Source organism: Triticum dicoccoides, chromosome 3B (assembly GCF_002162155.2).
Source record: "Triticum dicoccoides isolate Atlit2015 ecotype Zavitan chromosome 3B, WEW_v2.0, whole genome shotgun sequence".
Lineage (NCBI taxonomy): Eukaryota > Viridiplantae > Streptophyta > Magnoliopsida > Poales > Poaceae > Triticum > Triticum dicoccoides.
In genome coordinates, this window is record NC_041385.1 from 50,748,608 (window position 1) to 50,769,973 (window position 21,366).

General features: G+C 50.2%; 1 long non-coding RNA gene across 1 annotated transcript; it reads right to left on the reverse strand.

The window, feature by feature from the left end:
• Positions 1 to 14,439: 14,439 nt before the first annotated feature.
• LOC119274648 lies at positions 14,440 to 19,025 on the reverse strand. The gene is made up of 2 exons (XR_005135260.1): positions 18,779 to 19,025; positions 14,440 to 14,814 (listed from the first exon to the last, which is right to left on the reverse strand). It is a non-coding gene; the product is annotated as an uncharacterized LOC119274648 (long non-coding RNA).
• Positions 19,026 to 21,366: the final 2,341 nt, after the last annotated feature.

Here is a 21,366-nt window from a genome sequence, read left to right on the forward strand (position 1 = left end):
AGCGACACTATATAAAGGGCTTTAAAAGAAATGCCACAGTCGGGCGTCTTAGCGACACCACATAAAGGGCTTTAAAAGAAATGCCACAGTCGGGCGTCTAAGCGACACCACATAAAGGGCTTTAAAAGAAATGCCACAGTTGGGCGTCTGAGCGACACCACATAAAGGGCTTTAAAAGAAATGCCACAGTCGGGCGTCTGAGCGACACCACATAAAGGGCTTTAAAATAAACAATCATAGTGAATATCCCGAAGGTAGAACCATCCCAAGGATACTCAATATTGCAAACAATATAAAGGGGTTAGTCCATAATTAAAAATAATCATAATCATCATAAGTCCCAAGTCACAATCCATGTTCTGGTTTAACAGTTTTTCCTCCGAAGATCGACACTAAGACCGACACTTGACCCATCCCAGACTGTAATCCTTAACCATGGACACGGCTATTCGAATAGGTTTAATCTCTGAAGAGGGTGTACTCTTTACCTACGAGTAACGGATTCCTTTAGTCCATCGGGACTAATTCCGTCTACGGTCTTTTTGTTGAAAATGCACCTAACTTGCACACACCAGCTTAACTCACACGTGTCTGGAATCACCCACGACACCTGTCAAGCAAACTCTAAGTGGGGAGGCTACAACCTCGCGTAGCATGGGATCAAATTTATATCACGCGCTCTAAGGGGTGGCCTCCCCTCTCGGTCTCAACCGGAAACACCCATGCCCCCGGACCAGGTGGCCTGCCTACCAGCTACAACTGGTATCTTCCACCATGGCCTCTCTGTACGGTGTGTGCTAGAAAGAGGTTGACAACTTACTGAACCGTACTCTACTTGTTGTAGAGACGAGTGGTAGTACGAAGCAAGTATGGGGGTTACTGGAACAAGACTTGATCTACGGTCGACTCAGGAGGCTTATAGTTTCCTGCATGACATGTATAACAAATATATTTCAACCAATACAATCAACACTCATTATATCTTACTATGCCATACCGTACATACCCGTCCCGACGGTGACCGGCGACAAGCTCACGCCTACCCAAGGCAGAGGCTTTCCCGGATTCCTTTCCGGCATGCATGCAAGATACATGAAGATGATTACCATCACAAGTATACTCATTTCCAACAGCATGGAAATCACTAATATGCATCCATGCAAATGATCATATCACATGAAATAACAAGTCCTTCGAAATGAGGTGGTGTTATAAACGTGTCAACGAACACACCAAAAATATTATGCCGGGGTTCAGAATGCTTGCCTTCAAGTTGTGGGGTGGTGAGGTGCATCCTATAACTTCTGAAAGCCTTTCTCCTCTCTCCAAAATCCTATTGAAAATATTTTTGAATCAATATATAGTTTCAAAAACAGTACCAAAAAGTTGTCTAAATTTTTTCGAAATAAATCTTAAAATAAACTAGACAAAATTTTAAAGAGAACAGAAAAAGAATCAATCAAAAATCCTTCTCTGTTTAAAAGTTATAAGAGTTTTGGTCCAAGGACCCATCTGTAATGAAACAGAAAACTCCCAGGGGCTTAAACAGAAAAGCGCAGAAAACGGTTCAGAGTAGAAAGCGTATTTGCCAAAGTACGCTTTTAGAAAACGATTCAAAATAAATAGCATAGAGGCTGACGGGCGGGTCCCATCCGTCAGGTTTGAATTTTCAAACGAGCGAGACGGGGCTCGTCGGCGCTCGAGAGCCGCGGTGGTCGCCGGCGGCGATCCACGGCGAGGCAGGAGGATCGGAGGGTACCTCCGTGTTCAGGGCGTCATTCCGCGTCGGTTGGTAGTGGTGGTGGTCGCCGGTGAGCACCGCGTCGACGGCGGCTCCTGCTCCGGCGGACGGCGGTTCGTGTGGTCGTGGGTCTCGTCGGAGAGTGCTGCGGAGATGCAATTGAGGAGGGGGTTAGACTTGCGGTAGCATGATAGGGTAGCTGACATGATTAGGGCGCCAGAGATGGCCTCACCGGAGTGAATCGTGGTGGAGGCCGAGGCGGAACGGGGCGGCCAGAGCTGGGGGAGAAGACCTCCTCGAGGTCCCCCTAGTGGCCTGGCAGGGTTCTGGTGAGGTGCAGAGGAAGTGTGTGCTCGAGGGCGAGCTCAGGAGCCCTTTATATAGGCGGTCCGAGGCGGTGGCCGAGAACGGGGTTCTCCGGCGAAGTTTACGGTGGCACAGGGCATTGGTTGGGGCGGTTTAGGGGTTGAGCGCCGTCGTGGGGGTCCACTGACTCCATTTAGGTGCTAAGCGAGCTCGGGTTAGGCACTTTGGGGGGAGCTCGACAGAACGGGGCGGCGTGGGCCCGTCGGCGGCAGGGAGCACGTTCTGTGCTTGCCGGGCCACGTCGACGGTGCCGCGGGCGTGCGCTGGCAAGGAGATGGCCACGCGGAGCTACCAGGAGGGTTGGGCGGCGCCGAACGGCGTTATGCCACAGTGTTGCCCCCTGTCGGCAGTTACGGTGGTTCTGCCGCCGCGGGACACGCCGGCGCAGGCGGGCCAGGGCACCACCGACGCCAGGAAGGCGCCAAGCACGCGTGCGGGGTGCTGGCCAGGGGGAGGGGCCTTGCGCAACGTGCCAGGGCGCACTGTGAGCGCGTGACTGAACTCTGACGAGAGAAAAACGACACTGAACTCTGAAACTCTGAACATTACTGAAAATGCAGAGAAACAGTGCTGGCCAGGTGTTCGACAGAATGATTTTGGTATGTGGGAGGCTCTGCTTGAGCTGATTTTTGGTGGAGTGGCTTCTCAATGCAACAGGGGGTTGCCTGAATTTTTGTGGAATTTATGGAGAAGAGGAGATATGAATTTCACCAAATTTAACAAATCCGGTCCAAACTTGCAGAGACTGTAATTTGAAATATTTGAAAAGGAGAGGAGTGAAACATGATGGTTCTAGGTTGTGGGTACCAAGGACTATCCAGGAGAGTTGGTTTGAGGTCAAAACTCAAATGCATCTTGGTACTTGCTTTGTAAATCCCTCAGGTTCAAAATAATAGACAGAAGAGATTTTGGGCAGGAAATAAATGAAATAAAATCCAAAAATGAGTTGGATTTGTTAGGACAGAATATATGGGTTGCCCCAAAGTGGGAGGAGGGTTTTTGGGAGGTTTTACCATATGAGGCATGGTAAAAACATGGGTGGTTTCAATATTGGAGAAGATGCAAACTCCTAGGGTTTTTCTCTTCAAGAAAATAAATCCCAAAAATTTAATTTGAGAAGGGGACAAACAGAAGAAAGGTTTTTAATAACCAAACACCAGTGTTGATGAAGATACCGAAATACAATCCTCGCCAAGGGGAAAAAGTTTTGAGAGGGAAGAAAGTCCAATAAATTTGGGAAGTATTTCACTTGAGGTAAAAACTCCATGATAACAAGAAAGGAAATATTTCAAAAATCAAAAGTGAGTCCAGAAAATAAAAGTTTGATTTCCTGGTAAAATTTTAGTTAACAAAACAAGGTTAAAATTTTTGGGGTGTCACAGTTGCGCATGACCATTTCACTCGGCGTCCGTCGCCTTATGGTTTATGGCGACTCAGATTTGGTGGTCAATCAGGTGATGAAGGAGTGGGACGTTAGAAGCCCAGCCATGACTGGATACTGCAATGCAGTGAGGAAGCTTGAAAAGAAGTTCGAAGGGTTAGAGCTCCATCACATACCCCGACTGAAAAATCAAGCGGCTGATGATTTGGCAAAATAGGTTCCAAGAGAGAAGCCATTCCCAGTGATGTGTTCTTGGAGCATATCCATACTCCATCAGTCAAAGAAGATCCTTTTACTGAAGAAGCTCCTCAGCCCAAGAGTTCCACAGATCCGACTGAGGTTGAAGTTCCAGCAGTAGTCGACTTGATCATGGAGGCTTTAGTGATCACTCCCGATTGGACAGTACCATATATCGCGTATATCTTGAGAAAAGAGCTCCTGGAAGACGAGGAAGAGGCTCGACAGATCGTCCGCCGATCTAAGGCCTTTACTGTGATCAAGGGGTAGCTGTGCAGAGAGAGCGCGACTGGAGTTGGTCAGAAGTGCATAACGCCAGAAGAAGGTCGGATAATCCTTGATGACATCCACTCGGGGACCTGTGGCCATCATGCGTCCTCTCGGACCATCGTGGCCAAAGCATACCGAGCCGAATTTTACTGGCCAAGAGCGAATGAAATGGCAAAGGAGATAGTCGACAAGTGTGAGGGATGTCAATTTTACTCCAACATGTCGCACAAGCCTGCATCAGCTCTGAAGACCATACCACTCGTCTGGCCCTTTGCAGTATGGGGATTGGATATGGTTGGGCCCTTGAGAATAGGCCGAAGCGGTTTCACACACGTGCTAGTAGCAGTCGACAAGTTCACAAAGTGGATTGAAGCTAAATCCATCAAGAACCTTGACGCCGGTACTGCTGTCAGCTTCATCAGAGAATTGATATTCAAATATGGAGTCCCGCACAGCATCATCACTGACAACGGGTCGAACTTCGATTCGGAGGAATTCAGGGCGTTCTGCACATCTCATGGCACACGAGTCAGACTATGCTTCAGTCGCCCATCCTCAGTCGAATGGACAAGCAGAACGGGCCAATGGCTTGATTCTCAAAGGGTTGAAACCCCGACTGATGCGCGATCTCAAGCATGCGGCTGGAGCATGGGTCGACGAACTTCCCTCGGTGCTTTGGGGGTTAAGGACTACGCCTAACCGGTCGACTGGGAGAACTCCGTTCTTCTTAGTCTACGGAGCTGAAGCATTCTTGCCGAGTGATCTGCTCCACAATGCTCCTCGGATCGAGCTCTACACCGAAGCAGAAGCAGAACAAGTGCAGCAGGATGCAGTCGATCTGTTAGAGGAAGAAAGGGAGATGGCTCTGACCCAATCGACCATTTACCAGCAAGACTTGTGTCGCTTCCACGCCAAAAGCGTGAAGAGTCGAGCCTTCCAGGAAGGAGATTTGGTTCTCTGAGTGGATCAGTAGAAACCACACAAGCTTGCTCCTTCTTGGGAAGGTCCCTTCATCGTCACCAAGGTTCTCCATAACGGAGCGTACCGTCTCTGCAACGTCGAGCACAACATCGACGAGCCCCGAGCTTGGAATGCGGAGTTGCTCCGTCCCTTTTACACTTAAGTATTCAATCTGATGAGTTGTAATAAAAGTACTTCTGTAGTTCATGTTTCGCAAGATAATAGTGTCATAATTTCCCCAAAGATGGTTGTCACTTTTATTTGTTCAATAAAATTCACCCTCAGTGGGTGGCTTAGCTGCGAATCCATTTCGCCTAAGTTTGTAAAAAAAAAATCCTTGCCGAGTGGGGAGCCAGCCTCCCACTCGGGGGCTTAGCTGCGAATCCGTTTCGCCTAAGTTTCAATAAAATCCTACCGAGTGGCGAGTCAGCCTCCCACTCGGGGGCTTAGCTGCAGTCCAAGTACTCGCCTAAGTTTCAATAAAATCCTACCGAGTGGCGAGTCAGCCTCCCACTCGGGGGCTTAGCTGCAGTCCAAGTACTCGCCTAAGTTTCAATAAAATCCTACCGAGTGGCGAGTCAGCCTCCCACTCGGGGGCTTAGCTGCAGTCCAAGTACTCTCCTAAGTTTCGATAAAATCCTACCAAGTGGCGAGCCAGCCTCCCACTCGGAGGCTTAGCTGCAGTCTAAACACTCGCCTAAGTTCAAATTCAAACGTGCACTCCGCAAGGAGGACGAAGTGCAGGTCGACTGTTACCCTCTCTTCCGAGCTACGCCACAAGTACAACGTGTGCTCCGCAAGGAGGACGAGGTGCGGGTCGACTGTTACCCTCTCCTCCGAGCTACGCCGCAAGCACAATGTGCGCTCTGCAAAGAGGACGAGGTGCAGGTCGACCGCCATGCTCTCCTTCCGAGCTACGCCACAAGTATAATGTGTTCTCCATAAGGAAGGCAAGGTCGATTAATGCCTTGCTCTTCAGAGAGACGCCGTAAAAATCCTACCGAGTGGAGAGCAGACCTCCCACTCGGGGGCTTAGCTGTAGCCCAGTGCTCGCCTAAGTTTTGACAATCCTACCAAGTGGAGAGCAGACCTCCCACTCGGGGGCTTAGCTGCAGCCCAGTGCTCGCTTAAGTTTTGAAAATCCTACCGAGTGGAGAGCAGACCTCCCACTCGGGGGCTTAGCTGCAGCCCAGTGCTTGCCTAAGTTTTAAAAATGCTACCGAGTGGAGAGCAGACCTCGCACTCGAGGGCTTAGCTGCAGCCCAGTGCTCGCCTAACTTTTGAAAATCCTACCGAGTGGACAGCAGACCTCCCACTCGGGGGCTTAGCTGCAGCCCAGTGCTCACCTAAGTTTTGAAAATCCTACCGAGTGGAGAGCAGACCTCCCACTCGGGAGCTTAGCTGCAGCACAGTGCTTGCCTAAGTTTTGAAAATCCTACCGAGTGGAGAGCAGACCTCCCACTCGGGGGCTTAGCCGCAGCCCAGTGCCCGCCTAAGTGTATTGGGGAACAAGTCGATTGCAATAAGCACCACGCTTTAGCCTGCAAAAGACACCTCAAGCCAAAATGCAAACATATTCAACGTCTAATCCAAGTTCGGATAACACCTAACGGAACCGAAAGTGCTCAGGCGCTAAGCCTGTTAAGGTTTGACGGTTACAAAAATCACTCGGCATACCGAGGCAAATTTAAAGTATCAAGCTCAGAAGTTTTTTACCCCTCCTATGGAGGGCTGGAAGGCGCAACGAACTCATCCAGGTCAATTCCGTCTGCAATCCGAGTGGCAGCGGCGATGAAGGCCTCCATGAAAGATCGGAAGTCGTACTTCTTGGTGTTAGCCACCCTGAGGGCCGCCAGCTTGCCCTCTCGTGCATCCTTGCAGTGAACGTGGGCCAGACATAGGGCAACGTCTGCGCCACACCTGGCAGAAGACTTCTTCCACTCCTGCACTCGACTTGGGACCATGTTCAGTCGAGTCATCAGAGACTCAAGGTCATTCTGGAGCGACTCTCTGGGCCAGAGTGTGGCGTCGATGCGGGAAGTGGCGACCTTCAGCCTTGCGAGATAATCGACGACGGCAGCAACCCGAGATTCGAGCCGGAGCACGTTCATGGCAAATTCATCCTTCACAGGAGAGTTGATGGGATCCAGGTTTACTTCCAGTCGAGCAGTCTCCTCTTCAAAGTTCTGACAAAATTCTGCAAGCACAACCACCGAGTCAAGACGACAGTTGGATGGAAAGATCACAGTTAAAATATCTGTTTGATACAAAAGATTACCTTCAAGCATGAGGAACAGTTTCTTGGCGAGTCCGCCCAGATAAGCCTCCAGATCGTTCTTCTTTCCCACCAACTCGCTGGCCTTCTCACTCAGGGCAATCTTATCACTTTTCAGTTGACTGACCTCTTTGTTGGCAGCATCAAGAGCAGCTTTCAGATTTGTGTTTTCTTCTTCAAGCTTGGTGACCGAAGCCAGCTTCTAATCTGCGAGCTTGGTTTTATCTAAAGCCGCTTTCTGCATTTCAGCCAGCTCAAGGTCTTTCTTCTTCAGGGCGTCCTTCACTTTGCCTGCAAAGTTACAGCGAGGTCAGACTCTGAAACAAATGAGGGGCAAAGGCAGTCGGCGAAGGCGTCACCAAACATACCTTTAGCTTCCTCCTTCGCCTTTGTTAAGTTCTCCTGGGCCAGCTTCAGATCAAGCTCGATCTGGATGTGTTTGTTCTCCAACTCAGTATAACGAGCCGCAAGGTCGCAGGATTTCTACGAAGAACCAATCGACAGATGTCAAAGACAATTCACTTTCGAGTGACCAAGGAAAAATCATACGTTTCTAAGACTACGGACGAATACAAACATTCGACCATAGTCTCAGGGACTACACCCAGTGGGTGCACTCAGCGTGCCCCCACTAGTTCTATCAAGCTAGAGTCGACCAGTCGACCAACAAAAAAAAGGGAGATGTTCTTCAGACTGTAGTCAACTGCCAGCAGTCGACCACAGTCTCGGGGACTACACCCAGTGGGTGCACTCAGCGTGCCCCCACCAGTCTATGAATCCATTCGACCTAGTCAAATAAAGGAAAAACTTAAGACACAAAGACTATGGTCGACTGCCAGCAGTCCACCATAGCCTTGGGGACTACACCCAGTGGGTGCACTCAGCGTGCCCCCACTAACCCGGAATTTCAACCGACACACCCAGTGGGTGTAAGACAATCACTAGGAACTTCAGAAAGAAGAATTTTCAGATATCATATCCTAACAGAATAGGCGGTGACTGACCTGAACATTACTCTGGAGAGCTGAACTGGCGTCGTAGGCTGCCTGGCTGGCTTCCCGGATGGCCTTCACTTGCTCCATCATAACTCCCGCCTGGCGTATCGCTTCTTTCGCAGCACTAGCTTGGTCCTCCGGGACGTAGTGGGTCGAGAAAAGTGAAGGCTGTGCAGCACTCGACGATGGGGGACGAGCACTCGTCAACGACACCGCAAAAGATACGGTAGGCCGAGTGATGTTCTCTCCCTCCGTGACCAGTGTCTCGGGTGCTGGCACGTCTTGTGTCGCTTTACTAGCAGACGTTTTCCTGTTCCTCCTCTGCTTCAGTGGTTCTTCATCATCGTCGTCAGGAAGGTCAATAACGACGTTAGATGGAGCTGCAAAAAAGAATCAAAATTAGAGACAACGAGCCAATCGGCTGTAGGCGGAATTATGAAGGACATACCAGGTTTAGAAGTGGCAGCGTCTTCCATCTCATGATCTTCAGCCCTGGTCGAAGTATCAGAAGTAGCAGCACTGCAATTCCAGAAGTCAGTCGGTTAACTCATGAGTCGACCAAAAATAAATTCATGTAGAACAAGAAGACTCAAGTAGCACCATTACCCTGATATGGTGGGAATCACCATCTTCATCTTCGGCAAGACCTTCGCTGGCTTCGACGGCGCCACTCGAGATTGCTTCGGAGCTTTCTCAGTCGGCGCCGGAGAAGTGGTCCGAGGGCGCTTAGTCGACTGCGCAACGGTCGCGACCCCCTTACCAAGCTCGGTTGCAGGGTCATGGACGAGCTTCGAGCGTCTTTCCGAGCGAGGAGGTGCAACTTCCTCCTCCTCCTCCTCTTCTTCCTCCTCACCAGAGTCATCACCCTCATCATCATCATCGGCATCCGAATCCCACTCCTCCGGGCTTTCGCCCCCACTTCCTTCCTCCTCCTCAGTCGGCGTCTACGCTCCATTGGGCATCGAGTATAACTCAGTGGTGGCCTGACAGACAACAGAACAAAACAAAGGTCAATCGACCAATTTGCAGCAAAGCAGAATGAATAAAGCAAGATTACAATTGAGGATAAGTGGGCATACCGACTCCGGCGTGTAATGGTCGAGTGGCGATATCCTCCTGGCCCCTCGAGGGTTGTCCTTATTCCCTGTGATTGCAATCATCCACCTCTCCAGCGTAGCGTCATTGACTGCTTCTGGATGGACCCGAGTCTCATCCTCGGTTCCACAATACAGCCACATCGGGTGGCCTCGGTACTGAAGCGGTTGGATGCACCGTCTAAGGAAGACCTCCAGAAGGTCCATACCCGTCACTCCATCCCGAACGAGCTAGACTACACGCTCCATCAACATTTTTACTTGAGCTTTCTCCTCAGGGAGCACCTTCAGAGAAGAGGGCTTGTTCACTCGGTCCATGGAAAACGGAGGGAGACCAGTCGACTGCCCCGACGTCAACTCATCTTGGCAGTAGAACCAAGTCGACTGCCATCCTCTGACCGACTCAGGAAGGGTCATGGCCGGAAAAGTACTCTTGCTCCTCATCTGAATCCCAAGACCCTCGCACATCTGAATAACCTTAGTCCTATCGTCATCCGGACTCGCCTTTTTCACTGTCTGTGAGCGACAGGTGAATATGTGCTCAAAGAGACCCCAGTGTGGTCGACAACCCAGGAAGTTCTCGCACATAGACACGAAGGCAGCAAGGTAGGCAATGGAATTTGGGTTGAAATGGTGGAGTTGCGCCCCAAAGAAATTCAGGAACCCACGGAAGAAAACACTGGGAGGCAGAGAGAACCCACGGTCTACGTGAGTAGCTAAAAGAACGCACTCGGTCCCCGGGAGCCTCGCTGCCCCGTGAGGGATCAGGCCCTCGTTGGCTAGGTCATTGAGATCCGTCTCAGTGATGGTCGAGCGGATCCAATCCCCTTGGAGCCAACCTTGCGGCAGGCGGGACCTTGACAAGGATCCGCCCCGACTGGACGCTCTCCCTTTCGCCTTCCCCGTCGCCGTCGCCTTCTTCGCGCGCTCCAAGGCCGCCGTCTTCTCCTTCACCATTGTCGCCGGCGAAGCGCACGAGGAGTGGATGGGCGGAGGCGAGAGCCGGCACTGCGGGCGGAGGTGGAGAGGATAGAAAGAGAAATGGGGAGGTACTGTTCAAAAACCCTCGCCCGACGCCTTTTATAAGGACGCTTCCGAGTGGCTGACAAGTAGGCCCGGGCGATCCTATCACGTCCCGAAACAGTCGCGCACGCGTGATACGTGGCAAAAAAGGTGGCGCGGAAATCAAGGCATCTACGCCTTATCCCATCCGAGCGCCGCGGTCCGCCCTGCTTCGCGCGCTTCCCAAAATTCGGATCCCACAAAATCCGCTAACAGCAGATCAATCTGTCAGACGGTAGATTTCCTGCGATCCGTCGCTCGGGAGTTTACTAAGTTCAAAAGTTCACTCGACAGAAGAAGGAATGGATCAAGGCGACTGAAAGAAAAGTTGCTGCCATCAACAAAAAGATTATTGGTCCAAAATGAGACATGTTCAGAACACAAAAACAGGTCGGAAATATTATCAACTCCTTCCACACTCAAACCTCGATCCATTCGGGGGCTAATGATGAAGTCATGTACCTAGGGTAGGGTCACAGACCTGTCTTACGTACCCTTCCTAAGGACATCCACAGAAGAAGCTGCCTTCCAGTCGACCAAGAGAGACTTCACTCGACGGACTCGAAGGACTCGACCATGAAGACTCACTCGACCACCTGAAGATCAAGAGCCACTCTGCATCCAAACGATCTGTAATTAAGTAGTCTTTATGGTCATGATGACACTTTATGTAAGGCGTTACCAGTAATGCCAGGCCTTAATGTACATTGAACCCTCTGTAACGGGGGATGACTGGGGTCCTGGCGAACTCTATATAAGCCACCCTCCTCCTCTGGCACAAGAGTTCGCACCCCTGTAACCTACACACACATAAATCCAGTCGACCGCCTCCGGGCTCCGAGACGTAGGGCTGTTACTTCCTCCGAGAAAGGCCTGAACTCGTACATCCCTTGTCTGAACAACTGCTCCATAGCTAGGATCTTGCCTCTCCATACCTACCCCCCATTCTACTGTCAGACTTAGAACCACGGCAGGGGGAATTCCCCGGCCTCTGCATCAGAAAGATGCATACGGCCATCTTATTAACAAAATAAAGTAGTGCCAACATGGTTCCAAAGGTCTCGTAAAGCAATAAAAAAAGCACAGAAAGCTCACACAGAGCCAAAGAGGGCTAGAAACATCAACTAGCCAAGAAAAGACGCCACAACCGGCTGGCTAAAACTAGATAGGGATACTAAATGCCTATCCTATTACATGACCGCCATCCAAACCGGTTGAAGATATCCCGAGCTACCATAAACTCCTTCGTGAAATGACCCAGCGCCAAGTGCCCAGCGCACGTCTGGTCTCAACTTTGATGGCCTTGGATACAACAACCTATCTGACTTCCTAACTGATCTTGAGGAGGTTCTGGCTGCACTTAATGAGATGGATGCTGATAGGGCACCAGGCTTCACGGATTTACGGTGCTAATTTTTGGTGCTGCTAGAACATAATCAAGCTTGAGGTGATGGTGGCCATCAAGAAGTTTGAAGCTCGGAAAAATTTCTAACATCCATGCCTTAAACACAGCAACCTTGGTGCTCACCCCGAAGATGGAAGGGACCTGCAAACTGATGGATTTTTGACCTATAAGCCTAATTCACGCCTTCGCCAAGCTGATTGCCAAGATCATGGCCAAGAGATTGCAACCCACGATGGAGAAGCTGGTCTCGCCGTGTCAAAATGCTTTCATTAAGAAAAGATCCATCCTGGACGACTTTGCTTATGCGCAAGCACGGATGAAAACTACCAAATCCGCAAGCGCCCTGCAACCCTGATGAAGGTGGATACAGCGAAAGCTTTTGAGCTTGTTGTGGGAACTTTTACTGGAATTGCTGCACCGGCGTGGCTTTGGCTGCCACTGGATGTACTAGGTGTCTGGCCTCCTCGGCTCGACTACCACCAGGATCTTGGTGAACGACGACCTCTCCGACACCATCACTTATCGCAGGGCTTAGGCAGGGCGACCCTCTGTTGCTCCTTCTGCTCGTCATCGCGATGCACACGCTGGCAACCATCATTGACAAACCCGTAGGTGAAGGGGTGCTCTTGCCCATTGGAAACCTTCGTATGCCTTTGCAGGCATCACTTTTCACTGGCGATGTCATCATCTTCATCGATATCAGCTGTAGCGTCTCCGAGCTCCACGACATAATGCTGCTTTTGAAGCGTTTTGAGAAGGCTGTGGGCTTGCACCCCACCCGAACGAAGAGTGCCGCCACTCCAATTGGCTATACTGCCGAATATCTTGCTGCAAGCAATGGTGACATGCCATGCCCCATTAAGCAGTTTCCAGTCAGTTACCTCGGCATGCCTTTATCTGACATAGACAATAGCGCACCACAAAGTTTCTTTGTAGCTCAGGCTACATGGAACCTCTTATCCTCAACCCTCCAACCTTGCTTTGAGATCCGTACTCTCCAACTAACTAACAACAAGAATATTTCTCTTTTTTGTTTCTCGAAAACGAAACAACATATGAACTTCAAACTTTGCAGTTCGAACAAACATTAGAACATCAATGTGTGAAAAAACTTTCAGATTTTTTGGTCTGATATAAATATACAAAATGAGATTTTCTTTGAATAAAAATATTATTTCAAGTATTTAAAATGCATGAAAAAATCTGAAAGTTTTTTTCCTAGATTGTAGTTAGAATATATTGTTGTTCTGCAAAAGTTAAAGTTCATATGTTGTGTCGTTTGAGAGAAACAAAAAAGACAAATGTATCTGCACGGATCTTGATGCATAAATGGATGGCAAAGATAAGGGGTACCGTGTAGCCTGAGCTACAGAAAACCACACTCCGCATAGCCCACTGACTACCAGCCTTCTCAGCTATGAGCCTATGATCTTATACCAATTAATGGTGACCCCTCCCCCGGTCTGATTCTCGAAGAGGATTGACAAAATTCGATGGGTGATTCCTTTGGGCAGAGGAGGCTAATGCCCCTGGCGGCATGTGCCTTGTGCGGTGGAAAAACATTAGCAAGCTGAAAGATTTTGGAGGCCTCACCATTAGTGACATTTAGACATAAAGCATGGACTAGGTGGCACTAGCTTTGCTGGACTGACACGTCGAATCCCTGGCGTGATCGTATCCTGCCATCCGACAAGAACACGGACGCCCTATTTCAAGCCCCAACAACAGTCACCATTGGTGAAGGCACATCTGCATCCTTCTAGGGTTCCCACTGGGTGGATGATTGTCTGATCGATTGGTGGCCAGAGTTCGTCAGGCACTGCACGCAGAGGCACATGAGCGTGCGCCCTCGACAATCGCTGGATGTTGTATCCGAGACTGAATCTGCCAAGGGAGGTCCTGCACGATCTTTCCACTGTGGGAATTCACGGCGAACCTGCAGCTGAACGACAACACCGATGCCTGCATTAGGTGGAAGTGTATGCCCTACGACACATTCAATGCTGCCTCGGTGTACTACCTTGAAGCGTTGTCGAAGTGTTATTTCCTGCTGACTTGCAAGTTGACTCTCATGACTATAACAAGATTCATATATGTGTGTGGTGCTTTGCAGATTTATTCTATGAATTTTGACTTGTCAACTTACAAGGAGTCCAGAGCACGCCACTACTAATCAAGCGTTGTTCAGTATCTTTTTTTCGAAACGGGAGCGTTGTTCAGTATCATCTCTATGTTTAAATAATCAAGCAGTTCTGTTCTGGTGACTCGCAGATCTACTCTAGGCTTTCTTGTTAGTTTTCTGTTTTTGCTAGCCCATCGCCCTTGACCGTGTTTCTTTTTTCTTTTGTTTCTTCAAACTGCAAACACGTTTTTTTTTTGCCTACACAAGTTTTAAATTATTTATCATCTCTTCAAACTAATTCGCACAGTTGTTGCTAGCATATTTATACTCCTGTAATACGATTGCTTGGTTTCAAATCATGAACTCCCAACTTTCCTGAACCGTATAACATTCTGGTGCTGACATCTATGGGGTTATGTTGGCACCTTAGACATGGATTGAACGTCTGAACCGCCCACCTCCAACCTGATGGGTGCAATCTACAAACACTACACACGGATACAAGATGTGAAGATGGAGCTCTGGTTTCCATTTTTTTTTCGAAAAGGGGGGCTTCCCCGGCCTCTGCATCAGCATGATGCATACGGCCATCTTATTAAGCATAAAATAGTCCACAAAGTCTCCAAGTCTCAAGGTTGTCAACAAGAAAAGTAAGAAAAGGCTCACACAGAGCCCGAAGGCTAGATACACAAGCTAGCCAAAGCACTTATACATCACAGCCGTTTGGCTCCAAAATAGACAGGTAAACTAATTGCCTATCCTGTTACACGACCGCCATCCAAACCGGCTGAATATATCCCGAGCTACCATCTCCCATCGGATAGCAGCAGTAACCAAAAGCTCCCTGGCCTCCGTCGGAGTGAGTAGCGACCAGGAACGGATAAGAGCCGTTGCTCGGAAGATAACCTGCAAAACATGGATATTTGTTGATCTGTTAAAGACGAAGTCATTTCTGCAATTCCAAAGCGCCCACAAAAAAGCGCAAACCCCCAAGCGAATATGTTTTGCTAACCCGGGCTCTACCCTAGTTAGCCATGTCCCAAACAACATGTTAACCGACCTTGGTGGGGTAATATTGAAAGTGACTTGAATAGTCGTCCAAAGAATTCTAGCTAGTGGGCAGTCAAAGAAAAGATGTTTAATGGTTTCACCCTGATCACAGAAACTACACCTAGTAGGTCCTGTCCAATTACGCTTAATAAGATTATCCTTTGTTAAGATCACCTGTTTATGTAGAAACCACATAAACACCTTGATCTTTAAAGGAACTCTGACGTCCCACACATGCTTTGAAGTAGGAATCGAGCTGGAATTAATAACATCAACATACATTGATTTAACCGTGAATCCCCCCGACCTAGTGAGATTCCAGCGTAATTTATCAGGTTGTTGAGATAGTTGTACCTGCATCAGTCTCCTAACTAGATGCAGCCACTCTTCCCAACGATTGCCCACTAACGATCTTCTAAACTGGATATCCAGGGGTATCGAGGCGAAGACCGATGCAACCAAAGCATCGCGCCTTCGAACTATACGATATAGAGACGGATACTGGATTGCTAGGGGAGCCTCTCCAAGCCAAGTATCCTCCCAGAATCTCGTGCTTGCACCATTACCAACTAAATGCTTTGACCTCTGAAAAAATGAAAGCTTCACTTTCATAAGCCCTTTCCAAAAGGGTGAATCAGTTGGTCTAACCGACACCTGAGCCAAAGTTTTAGTTTGGAGATACTTGTTACGCAGGATTTGAGCCCACATGGCGTCAGTTCCTGAGGATAACTTCCACAACCACTTACTAAGAAGGCACCGGTTCTTGACTTCGAGATTCTCAATCCCCATACCCCCTTGGTCTTTCGGTCTACAAATGATATCCCACTTCGCTAACCGATATTTTCTCTTAGGCTCCTCCCCCTGCCAAAAGAACCTCGATCGATAGAAGTCCAGTCGTTTCCTAACTCCAACTGGGACTTCAAAGAAGGACAAAAGGAACATGGGCATGCTCGTGAGCACCGAATTAATAAGAATTAAACGGCCTCCATACGACATGAGCTTGCCCTTCCAACAACTTAGCTTCTTCTCGAAACGATCCTCAATACACTTCCATTCATTATTCGTGAGCTTGCGGTGATGAATAGGAATTCCTAAGTAGGTAAAAGGCAGCTCACCCAAACCACATCCGAACAACTGCTTGTAATCCTCTTGTTCCTCTTTGGCTCTCCCAAAGCAGAACAACTCACTTTTGTGGAAGTTAATTTTGAGCCCACTTAGCTGCTCAAACAAACAAAGCAGCAGCTTCAGATTTCTAGCTTTTACCAAGTCATGCTCCATGAAGATGATAGTGTCATCAGCGTATTGCAGGATGGATATACCCCCATCCACTAAGTGTGGCACCAAGCCCCCTATTTGGCCAACTTCCTTGGCTCTCCCTAACAACACCGCCAACATATCGGCTACTATGTTGAACAGAGTAGGGGACATCGGATCTCCCTGCCGCAGGCCCTTATGTGTCTGGAAGTAATGACCGACATCGTCATTCACTTTTATGCCAACACTACCCTTTTGCGTAAAAGTTTCAATCTGGCTCCTCCAGCCCTCGTGGAAACCTTTCATACGCAAAGCTTGTTGCAGAAAAGGCCATTTAACTTTGTCATACGCTTTCTCAAAATCTACTTTAAAGATGACTCCATCAAGTTTCTTAGAGTGAATTTCCTGGAGCGTTTCATGCAACACCACCACCCCTTCAAGGATGTTTCTGTCTGGCATGAAAGCTGTTTGGGATTGCTGCACCACAGAATGCGCAATCTGTGTGAGCCTATTAGTCCCAACCTTGGTAAAAATTTTGAAACTGACATTCAAGAGGCAGATAGGACGGAACTGCTCAATCCTGAGAGCGTCGGTCTTCTTTGGAAGCAACGTTATCGTTCCAAAGTTCAAATGAAAAAGTTGAAGCCGTCCAGCAAAAAGGTCATGGAACATGGGTAGCAGATCCCATTTGATGATATGCCAACATCTTTTGTAAAACTCCGCCGGGAACCCATCCGGCCCGGGAGCCTTATTGTTCTCCATCTGAGAGATGGCATCGAAAACCTCCTTTTCCGTAAACGGCGCAACTAGCATGTCATTATCAGCAGCAGTTAATTGAGGCACATCCTCAGTCCTGGACTCATCGAGGGACACAGCGCTATCCTCCGGCGGTCCAAATAACTGCTTGTAGTATTCGGTGATGTATAGCTTAAGATTATCGTGACCAACAATTGTGCCTTCATCTTGCTCGAGCTGAAATATTTTTTTCTTTCTGTGTTTGCCATTCGCAATCAGATGAAAGAATTGAGTGTTCGCATCCCCTTGGATTACTTTGCGAACCTTTGCTCTGAGCGCCCACTTCAGCTCTTCTTCGCGGAGAAGTTCCTTCAACCTCTTTTCCGCATCAATCTTACAACACATATCCGCAGATTGAAGAACCGCTGATTCAGCTTTAACATCTAGGTATTGAATAATCTCCAGGAGTCTGTCTTTCTCAACCTTATAAACTCCACTTAGATGTTTAGCCCAACCTCGAAGAAAGCACCTCAAATGCCTAATCTTATTCTGCCATCTCTCGACAGGCGATCTACCCCTAGACTCTCTAGCCCACTCTCTGGCAACAATATCCAAGAAACCTTCTCTTTCAAACCATGACGTTTCAAAGGAGAAAGTATTCTTGTTTCCCACATGCCTTGGCTCCCCTGAGTCAACAAATAGCGGTGTGTGGTCCGAAATTCCTCGCGTTAGAGCCTGCACCGTGACCAGAGGGAACTTCTGCTCCCATTCGGCACTTGCAAGAACCCGATCCAACTTCTCATATGTCGGATTTGGTAAAGAGTTAGCCCAGGTAAATTGTCTACCAGAGAGTTCGATTTCTCTCAAATCCAAACTCTCAATGATGGTATTAAACATAAAGGACCATCGCCCATCAAAATTATCGTTATTCTTTTCATCCCGCCTCCTAATAATGTTGAAGTCCCCCCCAACCAGGATAGGGAGTTGTTCGGACCCACAAATTCGAACCAGGTCAGCCAAAAATTCAGGTTTAAACTCAGGTTGTGCAGCCCCGTAGACCGCCACCAACACCCAGTTAAACCCATCTATTTTGGACCTGACTCTGAATTTCACTGCAAAGTCACCCATAACAACACTCCGGACTTCAAGGGAATCACATCTCACACCCAGCAAGATGCCCCCAGACCTCCCTCTTGGAGGAAGACAATGCCAATCGAATTCCACCCCTCCCGACAACGTGTTAAGAAACTGAGGTGCAAAATTATCCCTACCAGTTTCAGAGAGAGCAATGAAATCTAAACGGTGCTCTAAAGATGCCTCCGCTAGAAACCTACGTTTAGCCAAGTCCTTAAGACCTCTGCTATTCCAGAATATTCCTTTCATAGGTCATCATGGAATTTTTTGGCCTTACGAATTCTAGCACTCCTGCGTACCGCGGATGCAGGGTACACCTTCCGCTTCCACTTACGTTTAGGAATGTTATCACCTGTAGCCCGGTCCTCATAACCGTGCTCTGGTTGAACATGGGCTGCATCATCTACCTGGAGTTCATCCTCATCAGGCTCCGCAGACGGAGGAACAAGGTCCGCGCAGAATTTATCAAGCACCCTAACACCCAAGGCCTCAATCTCCGCATCATTCAAAGGTTTTACAGCCGCTAGGTTTCTAATAGACTCCAAGGCCCGTTCCGCTTCCAAATCTAAAAGATCATTAACCGAGTTTTCAATTTCCAAATTATTATTCCCAAGAGACACCCCCACTTGGTTTGCATTATTAATAATCTCATCCTTAGAGAAATGCAGAATAGAATTTGAAACATTAACTGACATACCTGTTGTGCTCTCCACATCACGCAGCTTGGCCGCCCGCATAGCGCACCTCTGCTGCAAATCATCAACCTCCGGAAGGTCCTGGAGACGAGAGCTCGTCCGCCTCCCCTCGGAAGCAGGGTCTCGGATCCCTCCGAACGCGATCACCTCCTCCCGAGTAGCGGCTCCCGGAGTAGGTCTGGGAGAGGGGGACCGCGTAGGAGATGTGGAGATGCCTGACGGAGTTGGCACCAGGGCCTCCTGCCCTAGTCCGACCCCACCAGCCGACGCCGTGGCAGCCGTGCGCTCCACCTGCAGGACCGCCGTCGGTACTAGAGGGTCAGGGGCCACCTGCCCCTGACGCCTGCCTAGCACCTCCGGCGACCCCACCACCAACGAGGCTCCCGCGAGACGGACCTCCAGGGCCTCCTGCCCCAAAGATATGTCGCCCCGGCTGGACACAGGTACCTGCGCCGCCTGCTGTGAAACAGAAGAATGAGAGGGAGTCGTGGCCACCTGCCCAGACGCCCCTCCCCTCCGCAAGGAAACCGAAGACCTAGATCGCCCTGGCGACTCCTGAGGCTCCACCTCTTGAACAACACGGGCACTGAAGCTGGCCGACTGCCGGGGTGACCGCCCAAAGTCCAAGACCGGTAGCGAATGCTCGAACGCATCGTCAGAGTCAACCCGATCACTCCACAGACGAGGAGGCGCCGACGACGGCAGAAAAGATCCAAACCGCAGTGAGTTATGAGGCAAAGACGAAGCCGGGGACTGCTCCATCCCGGCTCCGTTCTCCGGCTCCTGAGCAGCAGGCCCCGATCCATTGGGCTCCTGTGCTGCCTCATTCGCCTGCTCCCTGGGAGCACCTGTATCATCACCCCCATCGTGCATATCCACGTCAGTGCCAGCAGCAACCTCAGCAAACAACTCTGCATCCTCAAACTCAATATCAAGTGGAAACACCTCGCCTCTATAGGTCCAGTTGATGACGTCTGGGACATACTCAATATCCAGAATGCTAACTCGCAGTCGAGCCACCCCCTGAGCTCTAGTGAACGCCATATCCACTTTCTCCGTCTTACCAACCATAATCCCCAAACTAGCCACCACACGCACATCAGAAAGAGCCTCAGACGGTGCCCCCGAGAAACGCAGCCACACCTGAGTAAGAGGCTTCCCCTTAGGCTCAACTTTCTTCCACTCGTGGAACTCCAAAATACCTTTGGTGCCTGGCACCTTACACATCCCAAAGCTCAACAAACGCTGCAAGTCCTCAATCGAAGGAAACTCCACTCTGAATACTCTATCCTCAACGGGTAGGAGGTCCCACTGAAAATCACCCGGAGCCAACTCCTGAAGTCTCTGCACAATCTGAGCCTGGGAGACATCTCCCTGTGTCACCTTGACCAAACCAGAAGTAAGGCTCTGTGTATCAGCTGGGATCTCCCTCGCAGCCGCTGACTCGAAGAACATCAGCTCCGCACAGTACACACCATATACAGTAAGAGCTGGAATATGGTCCCTCAGCAAAGGACAATCCCCTAAAGCATGCGCAGGCTTACCACAGGATTCGCACAGCTGGGCCACACACTCCGCGATGAAGTGCCCCTTCTCTCCGCACCGGTAACAAAGCATTCTCTCTTTCTTCCGAGCGTACTTGGATGCCCTCTCAGAATCAGCCACTTGAACCACCTCAGCCTCCTTCGCAATCCCAGGAACCTCAGCAACCGCAAGTGCATTCACCACCTCCATCGCCTGGGGAGGTAGCTCCTGTGGTGTCTGATCAGTCTCCATCGCCGCCCCGTCAGAGTCAACATGTCTAGGGGGAGGCGGCCGGCGGAACCTTCCGCGGCCTCCACCACGACCACGGTATCCGCGATAACCTCCTCTGTGCCTGTTATCAGGTCCTGAGGCCCCCTCAACGAAGCCTCCAGCCGGCCCCAGGAACGGTCTCTCTGCAGACCCGTCACTCTGCCAAGCATAACCCCGACCTCCTCCCGCTGAAGATGAGCCCCGATGCTGGCCTACTCCATACGCATCAAACCCGTCATCACCCCACTTGCCTCGAGGTGCATCAGTCGGTCTCCCACTGGTATTACTCTGATTACTCTGAACCTGATTCTGCCCCGAACGATTCTGCGCCTGACGAACCGCAAGGTGTGGCGGGGGTGCACGCTGACCCCCGGCAGTTGCCGCCACCGGATCAGCAGCGACACCGGCAGCCACCGTGGCCCCCGGCGTCTCGGCCCTCAGAGCAGCCATCCCCTCCGCCGACGCGTTACGAGCCGGCACCACCGGCGGTGCAGGGCGAGGAGCTCCACGACCAGTATTAACCATACTAGTCGTCATCGACCCAGGAGCCGGCGCCGCCGGCGGCGGAGGGCGAGGGCCTCCCCGGCCGACCCCAGCAGCATGAGATGGCACCGGGGGTCTATGCGCTGCCCGGCCAGCCGTCGTTGGCTGCGCCTCAGGAGCCCGAGCTCCCGGAGCGCCCAGCTGCTGCCGCGGCTGGAGAGCGCCTCCACGACCTGCAGCACCCGGCGCAAGTGCCGGCGGCTGCTGTCCGGCCGGCGGTGCGCCCCGTCCCGACGCATGGGGCGGCGGCGGT